We start from the raw sequence: 23,261 nt of genomic DNA, 5'->3' as shown, positions 1-23,261 counted from the left end.
TGTACAGTTTAAAAATTTTAACAAATTGAATCTTCATCAGTTTTGTATTTTTTACATGACTTGAGGTTTTAAAAAAATGATGAAAATCTAGCGGGAAGTCTAGCGATTTTGCTATATGGAATTTAGCGGTTTTTAGCGGTTTTTTAGGATCAATCTGGCGGGATTTTTCAATATGGCATTGGCAACACTGGCAATCTTTGTGCATTGCCGCCGTTTTCTATTTCGAGCCAATTAATTGATAAAAATTACGTATTAAATATTAATTAGTAAAAGGTGATTAATTAATCTAGCTGGATCTTCATTAACGTAGGATTATCGAGTAAGTACTTCATTTTGAGCAAATAGGTACAGTACTCTTTCTATGAGCTAATCTTCAACATCAGTTTTTCATGTCTCTTCTCCAAACGCAGGATTAGCTTCATTGCTGGAAAAGGATTCCCAATATGATTACGATTTTGAAGACAACTGGGCTTGAAAATATCCTTTATGGATTCTACAAAGTACTTTTGATCATCATGATGTGGATAAAGAAGATGCTCAATAGCTAATTCATCACAGTCGAAGGATAGAAGCTTCGACCAGTGACCGGTTGGAATCTGCGCAGAATGCAGAGATCTGTACGTAAAAACGTTCAGATTTTTCGCTTATAGCTGGTGAGATATGAATTATTTTGTGATTTGCTTTAACCTTTGATACTGATCTGTGATTGTTGCAGATTTAGATAAATTTGCCACTTGTGATTTAAACGAACAATACACAAATTAGTTACACCTACGATCCTACGATGAAGCTGAAGGTTCAAACCTATTCTGTGTGTTTCAAGTTTCGAGAATCCGTGACGATTGCTAAAATCAGAAAAACACAATTTGATAATTGAAATAATTAAAAATAGAATCACGTAATCGCCGATAAGATTATCCACTACCTGCTGTAATAATTCAACGAGTACCTAGTTCAAGTAAGTTTTTCACACACTGAATGCATGAAAAAGCGGAACCGATCATTCGCGGGTTAATATTTTGATAAAAATTGCAAAAGTTTTACTTACTAATTAAGTCGTGTGCTAATCTATTTTTAAAATAAGATCACTACATATACGAGAGTACATATCTACTTAGTGTGAGATTGATGATAATATTGGTTTGATGTTGTGTCGAATTTGCCCGATTCTAGGTTCGTCTTTTTTTAATGCTGTGATGTTTTTGATGTGTTATTCTATTCGGTGATCACTTTGCGAATCTACGATTCAGAAGCAATATTTATTTATGAAAAATCGTCGTAATTTACAAGTTATTGGTGTAAGTAATCAAGTACCTACCTATTTTTCTTTTGTTCGAGCTTTTGATTCAGTTCACTAGTTGATTAGATTAGATGTGTTATTAAGAACTATAGAACGGTTAACCTATTTCCAATTTGCATATTTTATTTCGCAGCTTCTTGTATTCCAGATTTCTCGTTGAATGACGCAGATTGCGATGGATCTTCAGTTTCGATTTCGAAATTCGATTATATACAATTATCGATAATTTCATAATTTGGTGAGTATTTTTGGAACTAGTTCTTCGAAGGTAATATGCCCAAATATTTCTACCTACCCTAAAATGGCCACTTTGCTGTTCTACTGGTTGTAAAATTAAGAGCCAAGTCCAAGTACTTACTGATTTTGGTCAGTTTTATAATATTTTGTAATCAAAGGAAAGGTTCAATTTGGCTGCTCTCATCGAAAATAGTTGATACTCAAAGCAGAATATTCAAGCGAGTTATACCTACCATATGTTAAATTCTAAGCTGTAAAATTTCAACATTCGTCATTTTTTTCAAAAAAATTGTTAGGAGAGTTGAAATGTTCAATGTCTTTATTTCTGCATAAATTATTGAAGAAGTTCTAATTTTTGCTAAAGTAGTCAAAAAGTTCCCATTTTTGACAATATTATCAAAATGTCATCATTTCTGCCAAAATTGTCAAAAAAGTTCTAATTTTTGCTAAAGTAGTCAAAATGTTTTAATTTATGACAAAATTGTCAAAATGTTTTCATTTCTGCAAAAACTGTCAAAATGATGAAATTTTTGATAAAGTATTCGAAAAGTTCTCATTTTTGACAAAATTGTCAAAAAGTTCTCATTTTTAACAAAATTGTCAAAAAGTCATCATTTTTAACAAAATTGTCAAAATATCTTCATTTTTGCAAAAATTATCGAAAAAGTTCTAAGTTTTACTAAAATAGTCAAAAAGCCTTAATTTTTTCCAAAATTGTCAAAAAATCCCACTTTTTGTTGAAATTGTTAAAATGTATTCATTTTTTGCGAAAATTGTCAAAAAGTTCGAGTCTTCTGTCAAAATTCTCAAGAAGTCATAATTTTTGCAATAATCGTCAAAATGTCTTCATTTTCACAAAAATTGTCAAAATGTCATAATTTTTGGCAAAATTATCAAAATGTTCTCATTTTTTCAAAAACTGTCAGAAAAGTACAAATGTTTGCTGCAATAGTCGAAAAGTCCTCATTTTTTCCATCGTCAAAATTAAAGTTCTATTTTTTGTCAAAATTATGAAAAAATCGAAATTTTTGCAAAAATTGTCAAAGAAGGTCTTATTTTTTACAAAGTTGACAAAATATTCTCATGTTAAACAAAATTGTCAAAATATTTTCATTTTTGCTAAAATTGTCAAAAAAGCACACATTTTGACTAAAATAGTCAATAAGCCCTCATTTTTTCCAAAATTGTCAAAAAATCCCAGTTTTTGTTAAAATTGTCAAAATGTCTTCATTTTTTGAAAAAATTGCCAAAAAACATTTCTTTTTCCAAATTTTTCAAAAAGTTCTCATTTTTGGCAAAATTGTCAAAAACTTTGAAAATTTTTACTAAAACAGTCAAAAAGTGTTCATTTTTTTCAAAATTGTCAAGAAATACCATTTTTTGTCAAAATGTCTTCATTTTTGAAAAAATTGTCAAAAAAGTTCAAATTTTTACTAAAACAGTCAAAAAGTTCTATTTTTCCAAAATTGTCAAAAAGTTCTCATTTTCAACAAAATTGTCAAAATGTCTTCATTTTTGAAAAAATTGCAGGAAAAGTTGGTTTTCATTTCATTTTTAGAAACTCTACTAAATAAAAAGTTACTGGTTTTACATTTTATTTGATTTCTTTCGTTTTGATTCAGTTTTTTCAAGATCGATTTCATTTTTAAAATTTTATTTCAAGTTTTTGTTTTTCCATTTTCGTTTCTAAAATTTGTTGTGTAAATTTTGAGATTGTAAAGATCCGATTCGGTTTGAGTTTTTTGTTTTGACTTTTTGATTTTCAGTTCAGTGTTTTCCTAATTGGTTTAGTTTTTAAATTTTTTTGTGCTTCAATTTTTTTTGTTAGGGTCATTCCTCATTCCACCTCAGTTTGACCAACGTTTTTGAGTCATGTCCTTGGATTTCGCTCATTTTTTTTTTTTTTTTACAATGTCTACCCACTTAATAAGTAAGAAACCCTCAATCAGTTTGGTACTAGCTCCCACAGGGGGAGGGGGGCTTCAATTATTTTCACGTTTTCTGGAGCGGTATTCAACTTCAGCAGCGCATGCCTCCGAAGCTATGATATACTTTGATCAAAACTAATTTCACAGTTTGAAATGAAATTGCATTTTGAACTTTTCAGATATTTTGAAATTTTCAAAAGTTGAAAGTTGAACTTTCAAATTGAAAGTTCAAATTTCAAAATGGCGTTGTAATTCGGAGCTACCATTTAAAATTCTGAAAAAATTTCCATAGATATATTTTTTGATGCTTTTGAGAAATATTCAATTTTCGAGATGGGATCTTTTAATGATAAAGGAGCACCCCCTCCCCCAAATTTGGGCAAAACTTTCAACAAAAAAAATCTGGGGCATGTGACGTATCGAATTGAATGTTTTTGGTGACGCTGAACACAAATATGGCGTCAGATTTTTGATTGGACTCCATCCACAGCCCCCAGCAACCCCCCCCCCCCCAATGGGGTAAAAGTTCGAAAAAGTATTTTATTCGTGCTACACATGAAATAGTATGTTTTTGGTGACGTTGAACACGAATAAGACGCCAGATTTTTGATTGGACCCCATCCACGGTCCCCAGCACCCTCCTCCCCTCCCCCAAATCGAAGAAAATGGCTCAAAGGGAATTATTCGCGATTATTTTCCCTCGAATTTCATCAAATCGATAAACTCGCTGAAAAAACGCTCCTGAAAATTCGTCAGTATTTTTACAATTCTTAAAGACCATCTCTAAACCTCACCATCTTCATTCTGTTGTTTTATTACCGTCATCAACTCGGTATAAAACTACGACTGAAAAGCGAAAATAATCCGTTTCGGAAACGACTGTACTTGTAATTGAATATTTTCAGATATTCGACTGCGATACTTAAATTTACAACATTGATATTAATGCTAAATAAGAAGCTAGGTAGAAAAAAATCCATTCTAGGTCATCTCATGACTTACCTAATTTTTTTCCCCCTACAGGAAATTTCTTCAAAGACCTCATAGTATATAAGCTGGATTGTCGTATTCTAAAAAGACAAAAACACTGATAAAAATAATATCCGAATGAAAGGTACGCTGTGAGAAATACGATTCGAGAGCGGAGTTTCAACAGGTAGGTACACTAGTAAAACAGCGGAAACGCTTTGTGGCTACGAAAATATTATTAAAGCTTGGAATTTAATTTACTTTTTTGAAATGTATCGTTGATTTCGCTGCTATGCTTGGAAAGCTTTATTTACATTGACACGTTCTTTCTTGTACAAGGTAACCTTACATGGTGCTGCTGCCTACATTGTTGGGGTAAATAGATGAAGAAAATCGTCATACGAGAATATTTTTTCATTTTTGTAAACCTAAAGTTGCGTTCACAATAGGCTGGAATGTGTGCCTAAAATTTATTGCGAGTATGAAAAACGTAAAGTAATAATAAGAAATACCCCTATGAAAAGGTATTCGCACCTCGACACCATTCATCGATAAAATTAATGAAAAAATTTCCACCCGAGTTGTCAACAAACTATGTTATTATTTTATTTTAATTTATTTTCATCGGTTTCTTTTCGTAAACACCGACGAGATATAGGATAGTGCAGATCGGATGAGAAGAATAGGTTAGATATACACCTACCTACCTACCTACCTTATATCTACGTATACTCGTACTTTAGATATACCTACACGACGATGTGAATTTCGAGCAGTATAAATCGGATTACCGCCAACGAATCGATTTCTATTCAAAAGCTTGCCATCTAGCGTTTAAATTTATAAATGTACAATAACGTTTAAAATTAATTGACGTTGAATAGAAAATTGAATTTAGCTCTCGCGACGCAAATAACAACACAGAACCTTTGAAAGTTGCTAATACATGACGTTAATTTATTGTTACTTATGTCACCGTATATTCATTATAAACGAATTATTTCTATTCGTAATGGCGCTTTTCACCGAGTAAAGGAGTCGCACCATCGGCAACAGTAAAAATCCATTTATACAACGTAGTAATTTCTAAACTTTGGTGTCGAAAGTTGTTCTCTTCTATCGTATATCTGTAAAACGCAATGGACGGATGGAGGAAGGGAAGGGATGGTGGTGTGGTTGTTGTACGCTGTTATTTTCGTCGAGATGAATCGAATGGGGAATTGGAGACGTGTTGTGTGATTTGGATTATTTGCATGTGTTTTTATTAATATGAAATTGGAATATTGAGTTTTTAAGTGATTATAATCTATAGCAAAGGTGATAATCTTGAAAGATAGGTAAGGTACTTATTTGGTAGGTAGGTATTTAGGTGCGAAAAAAACAGTATACCGTTTTGAAACGCGCTTTGCTTTGCAAGTTCGCGAAATTATTTGATTCAAGTCATTGCACCTCAATTCGAATAACGTTTTTGAGCCATTTTCTTCGATTTGGGAAGGTGCTGGGGGCCGTGGATGGAGTCCAATCAAAAATCTGACGTCATATTCGTGTTCAGCGACACCAAAAACATACAATTCAATACGTCCCATGCCCCAGATTTTGTTGTTGAAAGTTTTGCCCAAATTTGGGGGAGGGGGTGCTCCTTCACCATTAAAAGATCCCATCTCGAAAATTGAATATCTCTAAAAAGCATCAAAAAATATATCTATGGAAATTTTTTCAAAATTTTAAATGGTAGCTCCCACTTACAACGCCATTTTGAAATTTGAACTTTCAATTTGAAAGTTCAACTTTCAACTTTTGAAAATTTCAAAATATCTGAAAAGTTCAAAATGCAATTTCATTTCAAACTGTGAAATCAGTTTTGATCAAAGTAGGTATATCATAGCTTTGGAGGCATGCGCTGCCGAAAATGAATACCTCGAGAAAACGTGAAAATAATTGAAGCCCCCCCCTCCCCCCTGAGGGAGCTAGTACCAAACTGATTGAGGGTTTCTTACTTATTAAGTGGGTAGACATTGTAATAAAAAAAAAAAATTGAGCGAAATCCAAGAACCTGACTCAAAAACGTTGGTCAAACTGAGGTGGAATGAGGAATGACCCTAACAAAAAAAATTGAAGCACAAAAAAATTTAAAAACTAAATCAATTAGGAAAAAACTGAACTGAAATTCAAAAAGTCAAAACAAAAAACTCAAACCGAATCGAATCTTTACAACCTCAAAATTTACACAACAAATTTTATAAACGAAAATGGAAAAACAAAAACTTGAAATAAAATTTTAGAAATGAAATCGATCTTGAAAAAACTGAATCAAAATAACAAAAGAAATCAAATAAAATCTAAAACCAGTAACTTTTTATTTAGTAGTTTCTAAAAATGAAATGAAAACCAACTTCCTGCAATTTTGTTAAAAATGAGAATTTTTTGACAATTTTGGAAAAATAACACTTTTTGAACGTTTTAGTAAAAATTTAAACTTTTTTGACAATTTTGTCAAACACGATAACTTTATGAGAATTTTCTGACAATTTTGGAAAAAATAAAATATTCTTTGACAATTTTTTCAAAAATGAAGACATTTTGACAAAAATTGGTATTTTTTGACAATTTTGAAAAAAATGAACACTTTTTGACTGTTTTAGTAAAAATTTTAAAATTTTTTGACAATTTTGCAAAAAATTTGACAAAAAAAATTTTTTGACAATTATTTTTTCAAAAAATGAAGACATTTTGACACAACGTGAGATTTATTGACAATTTTGGAAAAAATGAAAACTTTTTGACAATTTTACTCAAAATTTGTGCTTTTTTGAGAGTTTTTGCAAAAATTTTGATTTTTTTTTAATTTTGACAAAAAAAATGGGACTTTAATTTTGACGATGGAAAAAATGAGGACTTTTCGACTATTGCAGCAAACATTTTTGTACTTTTCTGACAGTTTTTGAAAAAATGAGGACATTTTGACAATTTTGCCGAAAATGATAACTTTTGACAGTTTTGTTAAAAATGATAACTTTCTGACAACTTTTAAAAAAATGAGATTTTTTTTTGACAATTTTTGCGAAAATGAAAATATTTTGACGATTATTGCAAAAATTATGACTTCTTGATAATTTTGAAAGAAGAATCGAACTTTTTGACAATTTTCTCAAAAAATGAAGACAATTTGACAATTTTAACAAAAAGTGGGATTTTTTGACAATTTTGGAAAAAATTAGGGCTTTTTGACTATTTTAGTAAAAATTAGAACTTTTTCGACATTTTTTGCAAAAATGATGACTTTTTGACAATTTCGTTAAGTATGAGAACTTTTTGACAATATTGAAAAAAAAATAATTTTAACTAAAAGAGGGACTTTTTAGAAATTTTGTCAAAAATGAGAACTTTTCAAATACCTACTTTAACAAAAATTTTAATTTTTTGACAGTTTTTGCAGAAATGAAAACATTTTGACAATTTTGTCGAAAATTAAAACATTTTGACTACTTCAGCAAAAATTAGAACTTCTTCAACAATTTATGCAGAAATAAAAACATTGAACATTTCAACTCTCTTAACAATTTTTTTGAAAGCTCCCACTACAGTCTTAAAATTTGAGGTAATGATGCATTTTTACGTGCTCTTTTGATATAGCATGACTTATATCAGGGTTGGGTATCTACGCGTAGAATAACCTATTCTACATTTTGGTGTAGAATGCGTAAAATTTGATGTAGAATGTGTAAAATGTGTAGAATAGGCGTAGAATGTGTAGAATGCGTAAAATACGATGTAAAATGCGTAGAATGCGACAAAATCACCCACCTGAAAGCCAAAAATATTGTTTATTTATCAAAAATGTGATTTGAAAAATGAAAGTTCAACTATTTTGTTCAGCAAATTAAATTGGAAATGTGAATCTTCTTTTTGATTATGTAACCTGATTATAAAATAAATGATGGAAAAAATGAAAAAATTAAGTTTTTTGAAAAAAAAATTGTCTGCACATTTACCTATTCTACACATATTCTACGCATTCTACACATTCTACGCATTCTACGCATTTTACATTATTTCCAGGCTATTCTACATGTGCTATTCTACGCGTAGAATGTCCATGTATTCTACATGGTGTATTCTACGGCACAACCCTGACTTATATGCAATATTCCCCCTCCAAAAATGTAGTTTCAGTATTCAAAGAAGCTCGCAAAAGTAATGAAAAAGTGACTAAAAAACTAAAAAGTAACAAAATGCGAGCAAAATAATTATTTTAAATGCAGAAAAAAACAGAACAATACAAATTGAAATGTTTTGGTTTTCACTTGTAAAAAATTGAACTATGTATATTGAAAAAATTAGACTTTTGAACAATTTTTGACAACAAAGTGAAAAATTTGCAATCTCTGGTGAAAAAAAAAAAAACAATGTTTGGCCAAAAATGAAACTTTGACAATTTCAGCAAATAATAACTCTTTTTTGGCAATTTCTGACAATAGCAAGCCTTCTAAAAAATATTTGAAAAAATGTAAATTCTTAGAATTTTTCGCAAAAAAACAAGAATTTTCAACACTTTTTTCAAAAAAAAAAATTTTTGTCAATTTTTGAAAAAGCAAAACTCTGACAAGTAAGTACTTTTCAAGTTTCTGGGAATTTTCTGAAAAAATACGAGACTTTTTGGTAGTTCTTGAAATACCTACGTACAAGTAAGAATTTTTTATCAAAAAGCAAGACTTGGGCAATTGTAGCGAAAAGCAGAACTTTTGAGAACTTTTTATTTTGGTAACTATAGGAAATTAGAATGATCTTTTTCCGAAATTTCTGCAAAAAAAAAGATACATTTCAACCATATCTGCTGAAAAGTTGAATTTTGTCATTTTTTTAAAAAGTGAAAACTTGAGAAAATGTTTTGCAAAAAGCAAGACTTTTACAATTTTAGCAGAAGGAAAAACTATTTGACAATTTCTGACAAATAATCTAAACTATTGGACAATTTTTGGAAAGAAATGAAACTTTTTGGAAAGATTTTTTAGCCATCTCAGTCAGAAGGCGATAGTTTTTACCAATTTTTTACAAAAAGCACGTCTTTGACAATTTTAGTAAAAAACAGCTCTTTTTGATAAATTATTAGCAAAAAGTTATGTTTTCGTTTCGTAATTTTGTCAAAAAATTGTGACTTGAACAATTTGGAAAAAAAAGTGGGCACTTTTTGGTATTTTCTGTAAAAGAAGACAATTTTCAGCCATTTTAAAAAAAAAAACCAAGTGTTTAAGCCATGATTATTGATTACATTGGTATATACGTATGATATTGATTTTTTTTTTTGGCAAAGAGCTGCACTTTTTGAAAGTCAATGGTAAGGATAGTTCTGAAAAACAGAGAGACTTTTCAGCAATTTTTTGCAGTGAGGATTTTTTTCAAAAAACAAAACTTTGGAAATTTTAGCAAAAAGCAGGACTTTTTAGTACCTAATTACATATTGGCAAAAAAATGATATTTTTTGGCAATTTCTTGAAAATTTTTATTTTAGTAAAAAAACGATATTTTTTTGACCTAATTTTTTAGTCCGATGAGCGATACTAAAATAACAAGTTCGAATATTTATGAATTTTTTAAACTCGAAATGAAAGATTTCCTCTCCCCTCCCCCAAGGACTTTTTTCAAAATGATTGTTCTGGGAGAAAACTGGCTGGCTAAACGATTATCCTGCATTATATTTTTTTTTGGGGGGGGAGGGGGAGATGGGTGTAGAGGTTTTGAAGTTTTTTTAAAAATAAGTTTGATCTTTTCGTCAAAATATTCGAATGATTCTGTTGAAAAAAAATCTTCGAAACAGGAAACTACGTAATTCCTTCAATTGCCATTTTCAAAAATTTTGGTTTTTTTTTTGAAGTATTTTTAATTGTGTATTTTCAAGAATCATGTCATTTTTTACGATTTGCCTGATTTTCCAAAACCTACATAATTATTATTATCCATTGATTTTAATCAATGATATTATCCTTCTGTTGCATTCATCTGTTTTGACCTCACCAACCATTTTTCTCCTTCAGATTACTAAGTATGCTTCCTTATTTGTAACAAAATGCTTTATAAATTGCCTATAGCATGATACAAGGCGCAGAGCTCAGTATATTCATGCGAAATAATTTATTAAGAAAGTATTTTGAAGTCTTACATAAGTTATAGTATAATATTAATATTTTATTTAATTCGTTTTTAATTTTTTTTTTTTTGCTTATAGATGATTTGAAGAAAAATCTATTGGACCGTAAATTCGTTCCTTAGAAAAGTATACCCAGTGATCTTGATGTTCCTGTTCCTGAGCAATGAAAGAATGATCATCTTCATCACCAAAAATTATCTAATGAATAATGAAGACGTCTCTCTAGAAAGGTTAGTGAACAGATACTTACGTAAGTAATTTTTAGTTTAATTTTCGCACCTTTTCACAAAGTAGAATCAATATTGTCCAATTATCTGATAGTTGTAAAAAGTTTTATGGTTGGGGGAATACACACACACTTCGATATGGAATGCCATCGAAGAAGATAAATTTTTGCAACTGTACTATTTTCGTAAGTTGTGATTTGCTACGGATTTCCCCCGCTCCTATTTAAAGTTTTTTTTTTTTATGATAGAAATCAAATTAAATACCTTACCACGTAGATAGATATTGCATTTTACAAGTGTTTCTTGAAAATGAACACGGTTTACGAATTAGTACCTACAGTAAAATTGAAATGAATTTCCTCAAATTAACGTTAGCTACTACAAAAATTGATCTTAATTTTATATCTACCTATTCGTTTTATTTTTACTACAGTTGACTCAAATCAAGAAGCTGTATCGAGACGAAATGTTATTTTCGGTGTTCTTGTTTGTACTAAAAATAGAAGATGATAAAAATTGGCGATTTTTTTCCATCTCTGATTTCTCCGACAAAAAGATAAGAAGGCAAATAAAAACGATATGATTAGGTTACCGCATCGAAACAGCATGATAATCTGATATCCGTTCAGATTTATCCACATGCTCGTTTTTTTTTCTCTTACAAAAAGACTTCCTTTCAATATACCTATTCAAAGGTTTTCAACATTTCAATCGAACCGTTTGCATTTACAAAGTATACCTAGCCTACTTGATACATACGAGTAATATGTTCCTTCCAATGCAAAAACAATAATACCGGTTTAAAATAATTTTTTTCGTCTCTTTTCTCTGCGAATAAAAAAAAAACGTCCTAGGCTAAAAAAAAAAAAGGAGAAAAAATACGTGGAAAATTCCATAATGTGACGGTCGTATCTGCTTTTATGGAGAAAAAATTGAATTAGTTGAAATCGAATTCCAAAACGTTGAATTTTGAATTGCATTAATGTATCGTCGAGTTTTTTCAACGTGTCCTCGTGTTACGCTTTACATTTTTATGGGTACCTAGACCTACCTATTTATTCATGAATTGGGCTCGAATGTAAATCTTTTGAAATTTTATTACAGTCTTTTGTTACGTTCGTATAGTATGTGCCTATTCGGTGTGGATGGTCGATCTTGGATAAGTTCAACGAGATATTCATATTATTTGTATTTGACTTCTCGTCGGTTTAAGAATTTTAACGGAAACAATTTTGAAAAATTTACAACATTTGGCCTCGTAGGTGGGGTGATTATTTTGTTTTTACGATTTACTCAGAAAATGCCAAAATTTGAAGGCACATATCTGAAGAAAAATTCAATGTACTGTCATAATAGTTGCCGAAAAAGTCATCAAAAAATCTGATTCTTTAGGCAAAGTTGTCAAAAAGTCTTGCTTTATCGGCAATGTTCTCGTAAAATCGTATTTTTAACCTCAATTCCCAAATAGACCATTTTTTTTTTTTTTTTTTTTTTGTAAAAATGGAAGAAAAATTTTATTTTTTGCAAGAAACGCGAAAAAGTCCTACATTTGTCAACATTTTCCAAAAAGGTCTTGCTTTTTCAGGATTGCCAAAAAATCTTGTTTTTTAGCCAAAAATTGTCGAAAAAAAATACTTACTTTTTACTGAAATGGTCAAAAAAATATTTTTTTTCTGCCATTGTCAGGAAGTTTTTGCTTTTCGGCCAAATTTGTCCAAAAATCTCATCATATGCAGCTAAAGAAGTCAAAAAGTCTTGCTTTTTTGCCAAAATTTCCATAAAGTTTTGCTTTTTCTGCAAAGTTGCGATAAAATCGTATTTTTTGTCAAATTTGCCTTAATGGTCTGGTTTGTGTCAAAATTGCCTAAGAATGTCACTTTTTTGTCATAATTGCAAAAGTGTTCGACTTTTTGGATATTTTGGAAAAAGTGCAAAACTTTGTCGCAATTTTTGCAACAAATAGAACTTTTCTTCCAATTTTTACAAAAAAAATTGAGAATTTCCAAAAAAATTTGTTTTTTGAAAAATGTCGACTTTGTTTTGGCAAAATTGCTAAAAAAAGACTTGCTTTTCTGTCAACGTTGCTAAAAAATCTCATTTTTAAACAAAAATTGTCGAGGAGTCTTGTTTTTTTGACAAAATTTCCACAGTGTTGTTCATGTTTTTTTTTATGACCTTTTGTCAGACTTTTATGAACTTCAGAAAAAATTAATGAATTGCTAAACTTGATTCAAGCATTCAAAAATCAGTTTCTGATAAATTTTTTCAAACACTTTTTTTTTGGCGTTATAAGCATCCCATGATTTAAAACTTCCCTTAAAGAGGAAATTTTAGCCTCATTTTTGCTAAAATTGTCAAAAAAATCTCATTTTTTAAACTAAAAATTGCCAAAATGATCTCTCTTTTTTGGCAAATTTACCAAGGAATTTAATTTTTAAGCCAAAAAATTATCAGAAATTTGCCAAAAGGTACCAGCGATTCATCGAAAATTGAAGGAAATTTGCTTTTAGTAATTGAACTACAGCTGTCAGTAATTCGCCAAAAATTGCTCGTAATTTGTCAAAAATTACCCAAGTATAGTTTTGAAAAATTAAGTCAAATGGGCTCTAAATTTCGAAAATTCATTGCAATTTTTCCCCAAGTTTTTCAAAGTCAACCAAAAATTTTTCAAAAATTTGAAAGTCTTACTTTCATATTCCTATTGTCGAGAATTTATCGCAATTTTTTCGAAGTTCTTGCATTAAGTAAAACTCTGATAAAATATTCTAAAATCACATACGTGTAATTGAAATTAATCCAGTTTTTTTTTCCATTTTTTTCAAAGGTCTGACATAATACGAAAAATACAACAATTTTTTCCAAAGAGCTAGTAATTGGGGGGGGGTATATCCCGAGGCGAGAGTCAGCATCTGAAGGAATTTGCGTATAATATCGAAGCAATTCTTCTCATGGAAGATCGTAGTGCAAAGTCTTGCACTTTTTCCAAAATATCCAAAAAGGAGGTGTCGCTTTTTTTCAGAATTTCCAAAAAAACTCGTTTATTTTGAAAAGGGTCAAATTTTTTTGGCAAAATTGTCCAGAAAATTCTGCTTGCTTTTCTGTCAACTTCGCTAACAAAATCTCATTTTTAGATAAAAATAATTGTCGAAGAGTCTTGCTTTTTAGACAACAATATTCCACAAACTCTTGCTCATGTTTTTTTGTCGAAACTGCCAAAGAATTTCACTTTTTTGCCATATTTGCAGAAATATGTTATTTTTTTGTAAACATTGAAGAAAATCCTATTTTTTGCAAACATTGCAACAAAGTCTTGCTATTTTTCCAAAATATCCAAAAAAGTCTTACTTTTTTCAGAATTTCCAAAAGAAAAATTGTTTTTTGAAATAGGTCGACTTTTTTTCGGAAAATTGTTTTGATTTTCTGTCAACTTTGCGAAAAAAAACTCATTTTTAAGCAAAATTTGTCAACGAGTCTTGCTTTCTTGACAAAATTTTTACATAGTCTTGCTCATGTTTTTTTTTCTTGCCAAAATTTCCAGATAAGTCTCGATTTTGTGTCAAAATGAAAATTACTAAAAAAATATCACTTTTCGCCGTAATTGCAAAAAAAGGTCTCATCTTAGGGGAAACTCGTATTTTTTGTAAAAATTTCGGCAATTTCAAGTATTTTTGCCAAAGTATTCATAAATGCCTCGGTTGTTTCAGAATTTCCAAAAAATCTTGTTTTTTGACCAAAAATTGTCAAAAAGAATGCCATAAAAAAGTCTTGCTTTTCTTCCAAAATGGTCAAAAAATCTCATTTTTTGACTTTGTTAATAATTGCCAAAGAAAAAAAGTCCTAGATTTTTGGTCAAATTTTCCAAAAAAATCTAATTTTTAGTCAAATTTGTCATCTTTGCCAAGATTTTCACTGACTTGTTCTTATGCCAAAGTTGTTGTAAAATCGTACTTTTTTCTCGTCAAAATTGTGAAAAAAAACCAAGTCTTGCTTTTTTCCCAAAATCGTCAAAAAATCTTTTTTTTATGCTCAAATTTCCGAAAAAAAAACAATTTTTAGCAAAGGGAAGGACTTTTTGACAATTTTCTAGTAAAACAGCAAAACGCGTTTGGACACTGAAAAAAATCATTTTTTCAACATTGTTTTGAAAAAATCTTACTTTTCTTCCAAAATTGTAAAATATTTTATTTCTTGACATTTTAAGCAAAAAAACATATCCAATATCCATGATTAAAAATTTTCCTTGAAGAATAGACTTTACCTAACTACTTTTATTTTCGCTAAAATTGTCAAAAAAAACGTATTCTTTTTTACCAAAATTGTCAAAATAGTTTCTCTTTTTTGGCAAATTTACCAAAAAATTTACCTTTTAACCCAAAAAATTATCATAAATTTGCCAAAAATTACCAGCAATTCATCAAATGTCGATACCACAGATTGCCAGTAATTTATCAAAAATTACCTGTAATTTTGAAAAATTAGGTCAATAATGGACTTGGAATTTTGAAAATTAGCCCAAGTTTTTCTAAATTTTCAAGTGTCAACATTTCAAGAATTTATCGCTATTTTTTCCCAAGTTTTTGAAAGTTATCCAAAAAATATTCAAAGCAATCAAAAGTCTCACTCTATCGCAATTTTTTCAAAGTACTTGAAATTAATCCAGTTTTTTTCATTTTTTCAAAGATCTGACAATAGGGTCATTCTACGTCAATTGGACCAAGAAGTGGTGGGGGGAGGTTCAGCGATTTTTTTTGAAATTTTTCCTGTGGAAAGACTTTCCAAAGGGATGACCAATGGCACAAATCGCAGCCCTCTACCCCTTTTTTAAAGGCAGCCAGGGGGTGTCAAAGTTTTCTGTGAACCTAAAATATCATCCATTTCAGCAGTGCATTACTCGATAACCGTGATACCTACCAAAATGGAACTTTTCCCCATAGTTAGGGGGTTTTGAAAGGCTTTTTGGTGATATCATGAAAATCAGTGTTGCCATTTTTTTTCGTACAAAAAATTAGCTCAAAAAGTTTCAAAACTTAGTTTTCATATCGATCGTTCCGACTCTTGAAAATTCTGAAAAAAATTTATGTATTATGGACAACTTTTCATGCTGAACAACATATTAAAAAATTGGGATGGTAACATGTTGCAAAGTTGATTTCAAAAAATTTAGAGTTTGCGAAAAAATGTGATTTTTTGATTTAAAACATGAAAAAAAGTTTTGATAGGTGAAGTTGACCCATTTGACCCCTATTTTTACGTATCTGTTGAAAAAGTTGAAAACTCTCTTTCACTCGATAAAATGAACTCCTCACAAAAAAATCAAAATTCGAAAAAATTCAATTTTCAATTTCAAACATCAAAAAAAGTTTAAATTTATTCAGTTGTCTTATTTTGACCTCTTTCTGACGTATTTCATGAAAAAGTTGATAAAAATTACACTCACAACAAAAAAATAAAAATTCGTTCATTTTTTGAATCTTTTCGAATTTTGATTTTTTTTGTGAGGAGTTCATTTCATCGAGAGAAAGGGTTTTTTCAACAACAGATACGTAAAAATAGAGGTCAAATGGATCAACTTCACCTATCAAAACTTTTTTTCACGTTTTAAATCAAAAAATCACATTTTTTTTCGCAAACTTTTAATTTTTTAAAATCATCTTTGCACCATGTTACCATCCCAATTTTTCAATATGTTGTTCAGCATGAAAAGTTGTCCATAATATGTTTTTTTCAGAATTTTTGAAAGTCGGAACGATATGAAAACTACGTTTCGAAACTTTTAGAGCTAATTTTTTGAACGAAAAAAAGTGGCAGCACTGATTTTTATATCACCAAAACGCCTTTCAAAACCCCTAACTATGAGAAAAACTTCCATTTTGGTAGGTACCGCGGTTATCGAATAATCCACTGCTGAAATGGATGAAATAGTTCAATTTATCATTCATTGGTACTTATCATGATTATATAAATACTGAGAGTGATTGTATGTTTCTGCTTTGTATTGGTTTTACCAAACTGAAGCGATCTTGAGACGTATTGCATTTAAAATACTGAACAATGTATACGATTTTTGAGGCTCAAGATTATAGAGATGAGCCTTTTATGAAAATCTATCCGAATCATTATATTTTTACGCAAAATTTAAACCCTTTCGTATGTTAAAACAGAGCAAAAATACTTTTAAAAAATGACTCATACAATTTTTTCTGCTCAAAATTTTCATAAAATGTTCAAAAAAATTTTTTATTGAGATTTTCGTTTTTCTTGCAAAATTTTAACCCACTTTGATAGGTTGCACGGTCACTTTATCGAAAAATGGAACTTTTTCCCATAGTTAGGGGGTTTTGAAAGGCTTTTTGGTGATATCATGAAAATCAGTGTTGCCATTTTTTTTCGTACAAAAAATTCAAAACTTAGTTTTCATATCGATCGTTCCGACTCTCAAAAATTCTGAAAAAAATATATGTATTATGGACAACTTTTCATGCTGAACAACATATTAAAAAATTGGGATGGTAACATGTTGCAAAGTTGATTTTTAAAAATTTAGAGTTTGCGAAAAAATGTGATTTTTTGATTTAAAACATGAAAAAAAGTTATGATAGGTGAAGTTGACCCATTTGACCCCTATTTTTACGTATCTGTTGAAAAGGTTGAAAAACCCCCCTCACTCGATAAAATAAACTCCTCGCAAAAAAATCAAAATGCGAAAAAATTCAATTTTCAATTTCAAACATCAAAAAAAGTTTGAATTTATTCAGTTGTCTTATTTTGACCTCTTTCTGACGTATTTCATGAATAAGTTGATAAAAATTACACTCACAACAAAAAAAAAATAAAAAATTCGTTTATTTTTTGAATTTTTTCGAATTTTAATTTTTTTGTGAGGAGTTCATTTCATCGAGTGAAAGGGTTTTGCAAGTTTTTGAAAGTCAAAAATCTCGCAGACAGCTTCTGATTTCAAAAAGATCCCAAGAACTGGGCGGGGCGGGGCGGGGGAGGGGGTATTCCGAGACAAGAGTCAGCATCTGAAATCTACGTATAATTATACTGTTGGAATTTGCGTACCTATAATAGGTATCGAAGCAATCTTTCTCATGGAAAATCGAAGTGTAGGCAATTCTATTGTGTAATATTTCCTGTGTTGAGAGCTTCAGGTTTCAAAAAATTCTTTGAAATTTTATGCTTACGAGAGAATTCAACTTGGAAATCACGTTCGTATTTGCACGAACATTGTTCGAATAAGCAGTGGCCATTTTTCTTTTAAATACCAAAGGGTTGATGATTCAGTGATCATGATCAATCAATAATATCGTAAATTTCACAATCAAATCTGTAGATATCGATTCATCGATTATCGAGAAAGATATTTTCAACATCTGCATAATCATACAATGTAAATTTCATTCTATGCCATGTCCCTCCCCTCCATCTTTCGTCGTGAAGTTATTATTTTACCATAAGCTTTTCATATTCATACCTATAAGGTACCTTATGTTCGCGTGTAGATATAATATAATATCGATCATATTCATAGACGATAGAATAACCGAATTATCCAATAAATTTACGGATTGTTAGCGTTAAATATAATCGAAGTAGGTACCAAGGTTGATGCTGACGGCAACATCGATGCAAAATCACCACCAACAAAGAAATGCCAGCTGAGTAATTGAGTAAAAACATTGAACGCACAGTATACCTGCTGTCAATACACTTATACATAGGTAGATTTAGGAACCTATACTCAGTTATATGTATGGTACCATATGTATTTGTATGTACCTCTACCTGTCCTGTATGCACATTGGCGATGGACCTGGGCTTTGTGTTTCAGCATGGTTGGCGAATTCGCGCCAAAGTGCCATAACACCGGCGGCTATTTTTACCTATAAACCTCTACCTCTACCTAAATAGCTCAAAGAAGGCGGCGGTGGCGGTGGCGGTGGCCAGAGAGCAAAGCCACAGTCACACTCACACCGTACCGTTCGTTTGGGATTTAGATTTTTAGCAAATGTTTGGTTTTTCGACCATACCTATAGGTTTTTGCGAGAGAGTGAGAGGGTGAGAGGGTAAAGGGGACGAGAAAGTATACAGAATCGATCTTTTTTATTTTTTTTTTTATTTTGTGGTTGTATCCCGATCTTATAAATTCTAACAAAGACCGGTTTTTCGGTCGTATAAGATGTTTAGACAGCAATGAGAAGAACCATTACATATCTGGAACTTCTCGCAAACCGGTTATTATGGTAATGTTGCCCTTTCTACACTGCTGTGGCCATTTTTAAGGTCCTATATCTTCAATGTTCGGCTTTACACCGCGCGTATCCAGTTCGATGCCGATGAGATCGTTATCAAAAAAAAAAATCTCCTCATCCTATCCAAAATCTTCTTTGACAGAATACTGCACGTGATTCCAACGGTAGAAAATTTTCCACCTACACTTTGTCGCAGAACGATCATTTCGCAAACTTGGATGCCCAAGTTACCGTGAGTTAGAACCTCAGCATCTCTCTTATAAGTTCTACTTTTCGACGACGACGGTATGTTTGGTGATTGGTGATGGAGAAAAATACCATCGCGTCGTCGAACCGAGAGAACAAGTTGCGAAAATAAAAAAAAAAAAGTTTTACCAATTTTTATGTCACTACTGGAGATGTTCGGCCTTCGTAATTAACGTAACACGTGTCTCATCAAGGTTATCGTTTTATTCCCTTTCTATTTTTTTCCCTCCACATTCTGGTTCCAACTCTCGAGACTAGTTTTTCTCTCAGAACCGATATTACGATTTGCGTGCATGCGAAATGCCAATGCCAAAAAAAAATTCATTCTAGCGCGAACAATAACAACACAGTCCACAGTCGCGAATTGCTTTTAAAAATCTGCATTCGTATTTTACCTTACCTATTCAACCGTGTACTGTCGTGTGAAAGCGCACGCTGTCACATATCCATTCTTATGTTCTCGTCTTTACGTCTTATACTGTATATGGATTGACTAATCTAGGTAGAAAAAAATCTAACCGAGCTGTCAGCCAATGATGAATGCAACTGCAACGCTAATTTTTTACGCTATATAGATAAGAATTTGCCTGGTATATTGAAAAACACTACGAAGCCCCCCCTGGAGGAGCTGCATCTGTAGACTTGAGAATGATATTCGCGCAGCTTCTTCGATGTAGGTAATTTGCGAACTTATACATAGAAAGACTGAATAGATATAGAAAGAAGAGCAGTTCTGAGTGTATTGGTATTGGGAACTGTATCAATTGAAATTCGTATACTATACGTTTACAGACAGGTTGTAGGTAGAGGTACGTAAACTAAATGTACTATACAGGTAGAGGTACCATTGATTTGCATTTGCAAAAGAATTCGCATGTATGTGGAATGGAACCGGTTTCCATACACTGATTGGTTCGCGAAACGACCATTTCCAGCAGAGTCTGCTGTTTCTTATTTTGAAGTTTGGGTTTTGGTTTTGTTTGCTCGTATATAAGATGAAAATTCGACATTATTGAGTGTAGAGAAATGCATTTTCGTTCATATTCATATCGCATGATGAGGTTTAACAAGGTTGAAAGTACTCGTACTATGGAATTAGGTATACATATAGAATGTTTTTGTACCTGGCAAGTGGCAATCTATATTTAGAAGCGTGAGATTTCCTCGGGCGTAACGTGGTCTTTTTTTCACGCCAGGGTATTCAAATACGATGTAAACAATGTTGATTTTATCGTCGTTGTGATGAGAAAGGGTGCGGTTGTTAATTGGATATCGAATCTGGAATATTAGAAATTGAAGGGAGCCGGTTTTATCGCGATGGATGAAAAATTCATAATGATCAATTTGTCGAATTCTTCTTGGGCCAGTGGCGGATTTATAAGGATTGGGGGCCAGGTGGCAAATGGGAAAAAAAGGCAAAAATTTGGGGAAAAGGGCCCAAAGTCGAATTGTTCATGTGACATATCGTTTGGCAGGTTTTCTGGGGTGCTGAATGCGAAAACATACTCGATTTTCACCAAAGGTCGTGCTTTTTGCTAAAATTGTCAAGAATTCTCGCTTTTTCAAAATTCACAAAATTTTCATTTTCTCTCATTTTCCCCAAAATTGTATAAAATTCTCGCTTTTTTTTGACAAAAATAGCGAAAAAGTACCTACTTGTAATCTTTTTGCCAATTTGTCGTGAAGTCTTGCTTTTTGCTAAAATTGTCAAAGTCTTGCATTTTGCAAAAAATTGACAAAAACTCTTGTGTTTTTTTTTTTTTAAATTGCTAAGCAGTTTCACTTTTTCCCAAAAATTCCAAAATAGTCTCCGAATAGTCTTAGTTGAGGAGCCCGCTTAAGGATCTATTGCACCCCCCTCCCCCCGGTCGATCCTCCGGGACAAATTTTTTCTTGAAGGGGGAGTCCTAAGGAACATTTCTAGCCCTTGTACTAAAAAAAAAGTGGCCCTACTTACAAAATGACGGCCATTTTGATTGATAGGTCAGCCGAAATCGCAGATTTTGCGTTCAAACATAGAACTTGCACAAAATCTTTCAAACCGTACAAAAGTAGATCGAAAAATCAGACAAAAATCTATCATCTGTCAAAATTTCAAGAGCTGAAATGCGTTTTTCGATTTTTGGTGAATTTTTGAAAATCAAGTTTAGGCCAAAAATGAGAGAAAAAATCAACATTTTACCAAATTGAACAAGAAATCTGAAATTTGGGATATACCTTATTTTCGACATGCCAAATCGACTGGAAACTGTTTCAAACCGTTTTGAGCAGTTCTGGAGCCTCCAGCAGATTTTTGAAACTGGAAGTTTCCACAAAATTTCATCAAATTGGAGTTGGAAAGCTGAAATTTATTCTGCAAACTAATTTCAATGCGCTACGAAGTACTGCAGGTAAATTTCAAGTCGTTTTGGAGCCTCCAGCGATTTTTTAAAAATTACTGGAGCCTCCAGCAGATTTTTTAACTTCAAATTTTTACAAAATTTCATCAAATGGAGATGGAAAGCTGAAATTTACTCTACACTCCCATTTTAACACTCTCTGAAGATGACCTCAGATGGATTCAATCATTTTGGAGCCTCAAGCGACTTTTTGAAAATTACTAGAGCCTCTTAGAGATTTTTGAAACTTGAAATTCCCGCAACATTTTACCAAACGGAGTTGGCAAGCTGAAATTTACTTCGCAAACTAATTTCAATGCGATATGAAGTCGACTACAAGGTGGTTTCAAATGATTTTGAAGCTTCCAGCTACTTTTTAAAAATTTCAGTTTTCCAAAAAATGCCTACGATCTTTCAAAAAGTCGCTGGAAGCTCCGAAACGACTTGAAATCCACCAGTAGTCAACTTCGTAGAGTGTTGAAATTAGTTTGCAGAATGAATTTCGACTTTCCATCTCCGTTTGATGAAATTTTGGGGAAATTTCAAGTTTCAAAAATCTGCTGGAGGCTCCAGTAATTTTCAAAAAATCGCTGGAGGCTCCAAAACGACTTAAAATCTTCTTGTAGTTGACTTCGTAGCGTATTGAAATTAGATTACAGAGTAAATTTCGGTTATCCAACTGCATTTGATGAAATTTTGTGGGAATTTCGAGTTTCAAAAATCTGCTGGAGGCTCCAGAACTGCTCAAAACGGTTTGAAACAGTTTCCAATCGATTTGGCATGTCGAAAATAGGGTATATCCCAAATTTCAGCTTTCTAGGTCAATTTGGTAAGATTTTGATTTTTTCTCACATTTTGGCCAAAATTTGATTTTTGAAAATTTACCAAAAATCGAGTAAGGCACATTAGCACTTGAAATTGTGACACGTGATAAATTTTTGCCTGATTTTTCAATCTACCTTTGTACAGTTTGAAAAATTTTGTGCAAGTCCTATGTTGGAACGCAAAATCTGCGATTTCGGCTGACCTATCAATCAAAATTACCGCCATTTTGTAAGTAAGGTCACTTTTTTTTGAGTACAAGGGCTAGAAATGTTCCTTAGGACTCAGTAAATTTGAAAAAAATGGTCGTTTTTTTTTTTTTTACAAAAATTGCTAAACGACCAACTTCTTCCCAAAATTGTCCAAAATTATCGTTTTTTTTTTTTTTTTTTGACAAAAATAACGAAAAAGTACCTACGTGTAATTTTTTTGCCAATAATTTGTCATGAAGTCTAAAGTCTTGCTTCTTGCTAAAATTGTCAAAGTCTTGCTATTGGCAAAAAAAAAACTCTCGCTTTTTCACTTTTTTCCAAAAATTCCAAAAAATCTCCCTTTTCTTAGAAAATTGTCAGAAAGTCTAGCTTTCTCGCCGGAAATAGCCAAGGAGGCCTTTCTTATGCTGAAATGTTCAAAAATTCTCCCTTTTTCAAAAATTACGAAAATCTTTGCAGTTTGCTTTTTAGCAAATTTGATAATGCATGGTCGTTTTTTTGCAAAAATTGCAAAACGTCCCACAAATTTTCTCAAAAGTTTCGCT

At 31.5% G+C, this 23,261-nt stretch overlaps 1 long non-coding RNA gene across 1 annotated transcript in view; it reads left to right on the top strand.

The window, feature by feature from the left end:
• The first annotated feature begins 965 nt into the window (after positions 1–965).
• Positions 966–23,261, top strand: part of LOC135847830 (uncharacterized) — a 23,351-nt gene continuing 1,055 nt past the window's right edge. Inside the window, exons 1-4 of the long non-coding RNA XR_010559241.1 lie at positions 966–1,298; positions 1,449–1,538; positions 4,489–4,621; positions 10,658–10,809. This is a non-coding gene — a long non-coding RNA (uncharacterized LOC135847830). The remainder of the gene's footprint in view (positions 1,299–1,448; positions 1,539–4,488; positions 4,622–10,657; positions 10,810–23,261) is intronic.

This window comes from Planococcus citri, chromosome 5 (assembly GCF_950023065.1).
Source record: "Planococcus citri chromosome 5, ihPlaCitr1.1, whole genome shotgun sequence".
Taxonomy (NCBI): Eukaryota; Metazoa; Arthropoda; class Insecta; order Hemiptera; family Pseudococcidae; genus Planococcus; species Planococcus citri.
This window is presented reverse-complemented; position numbering and strand designations above follow the sequence as displayed.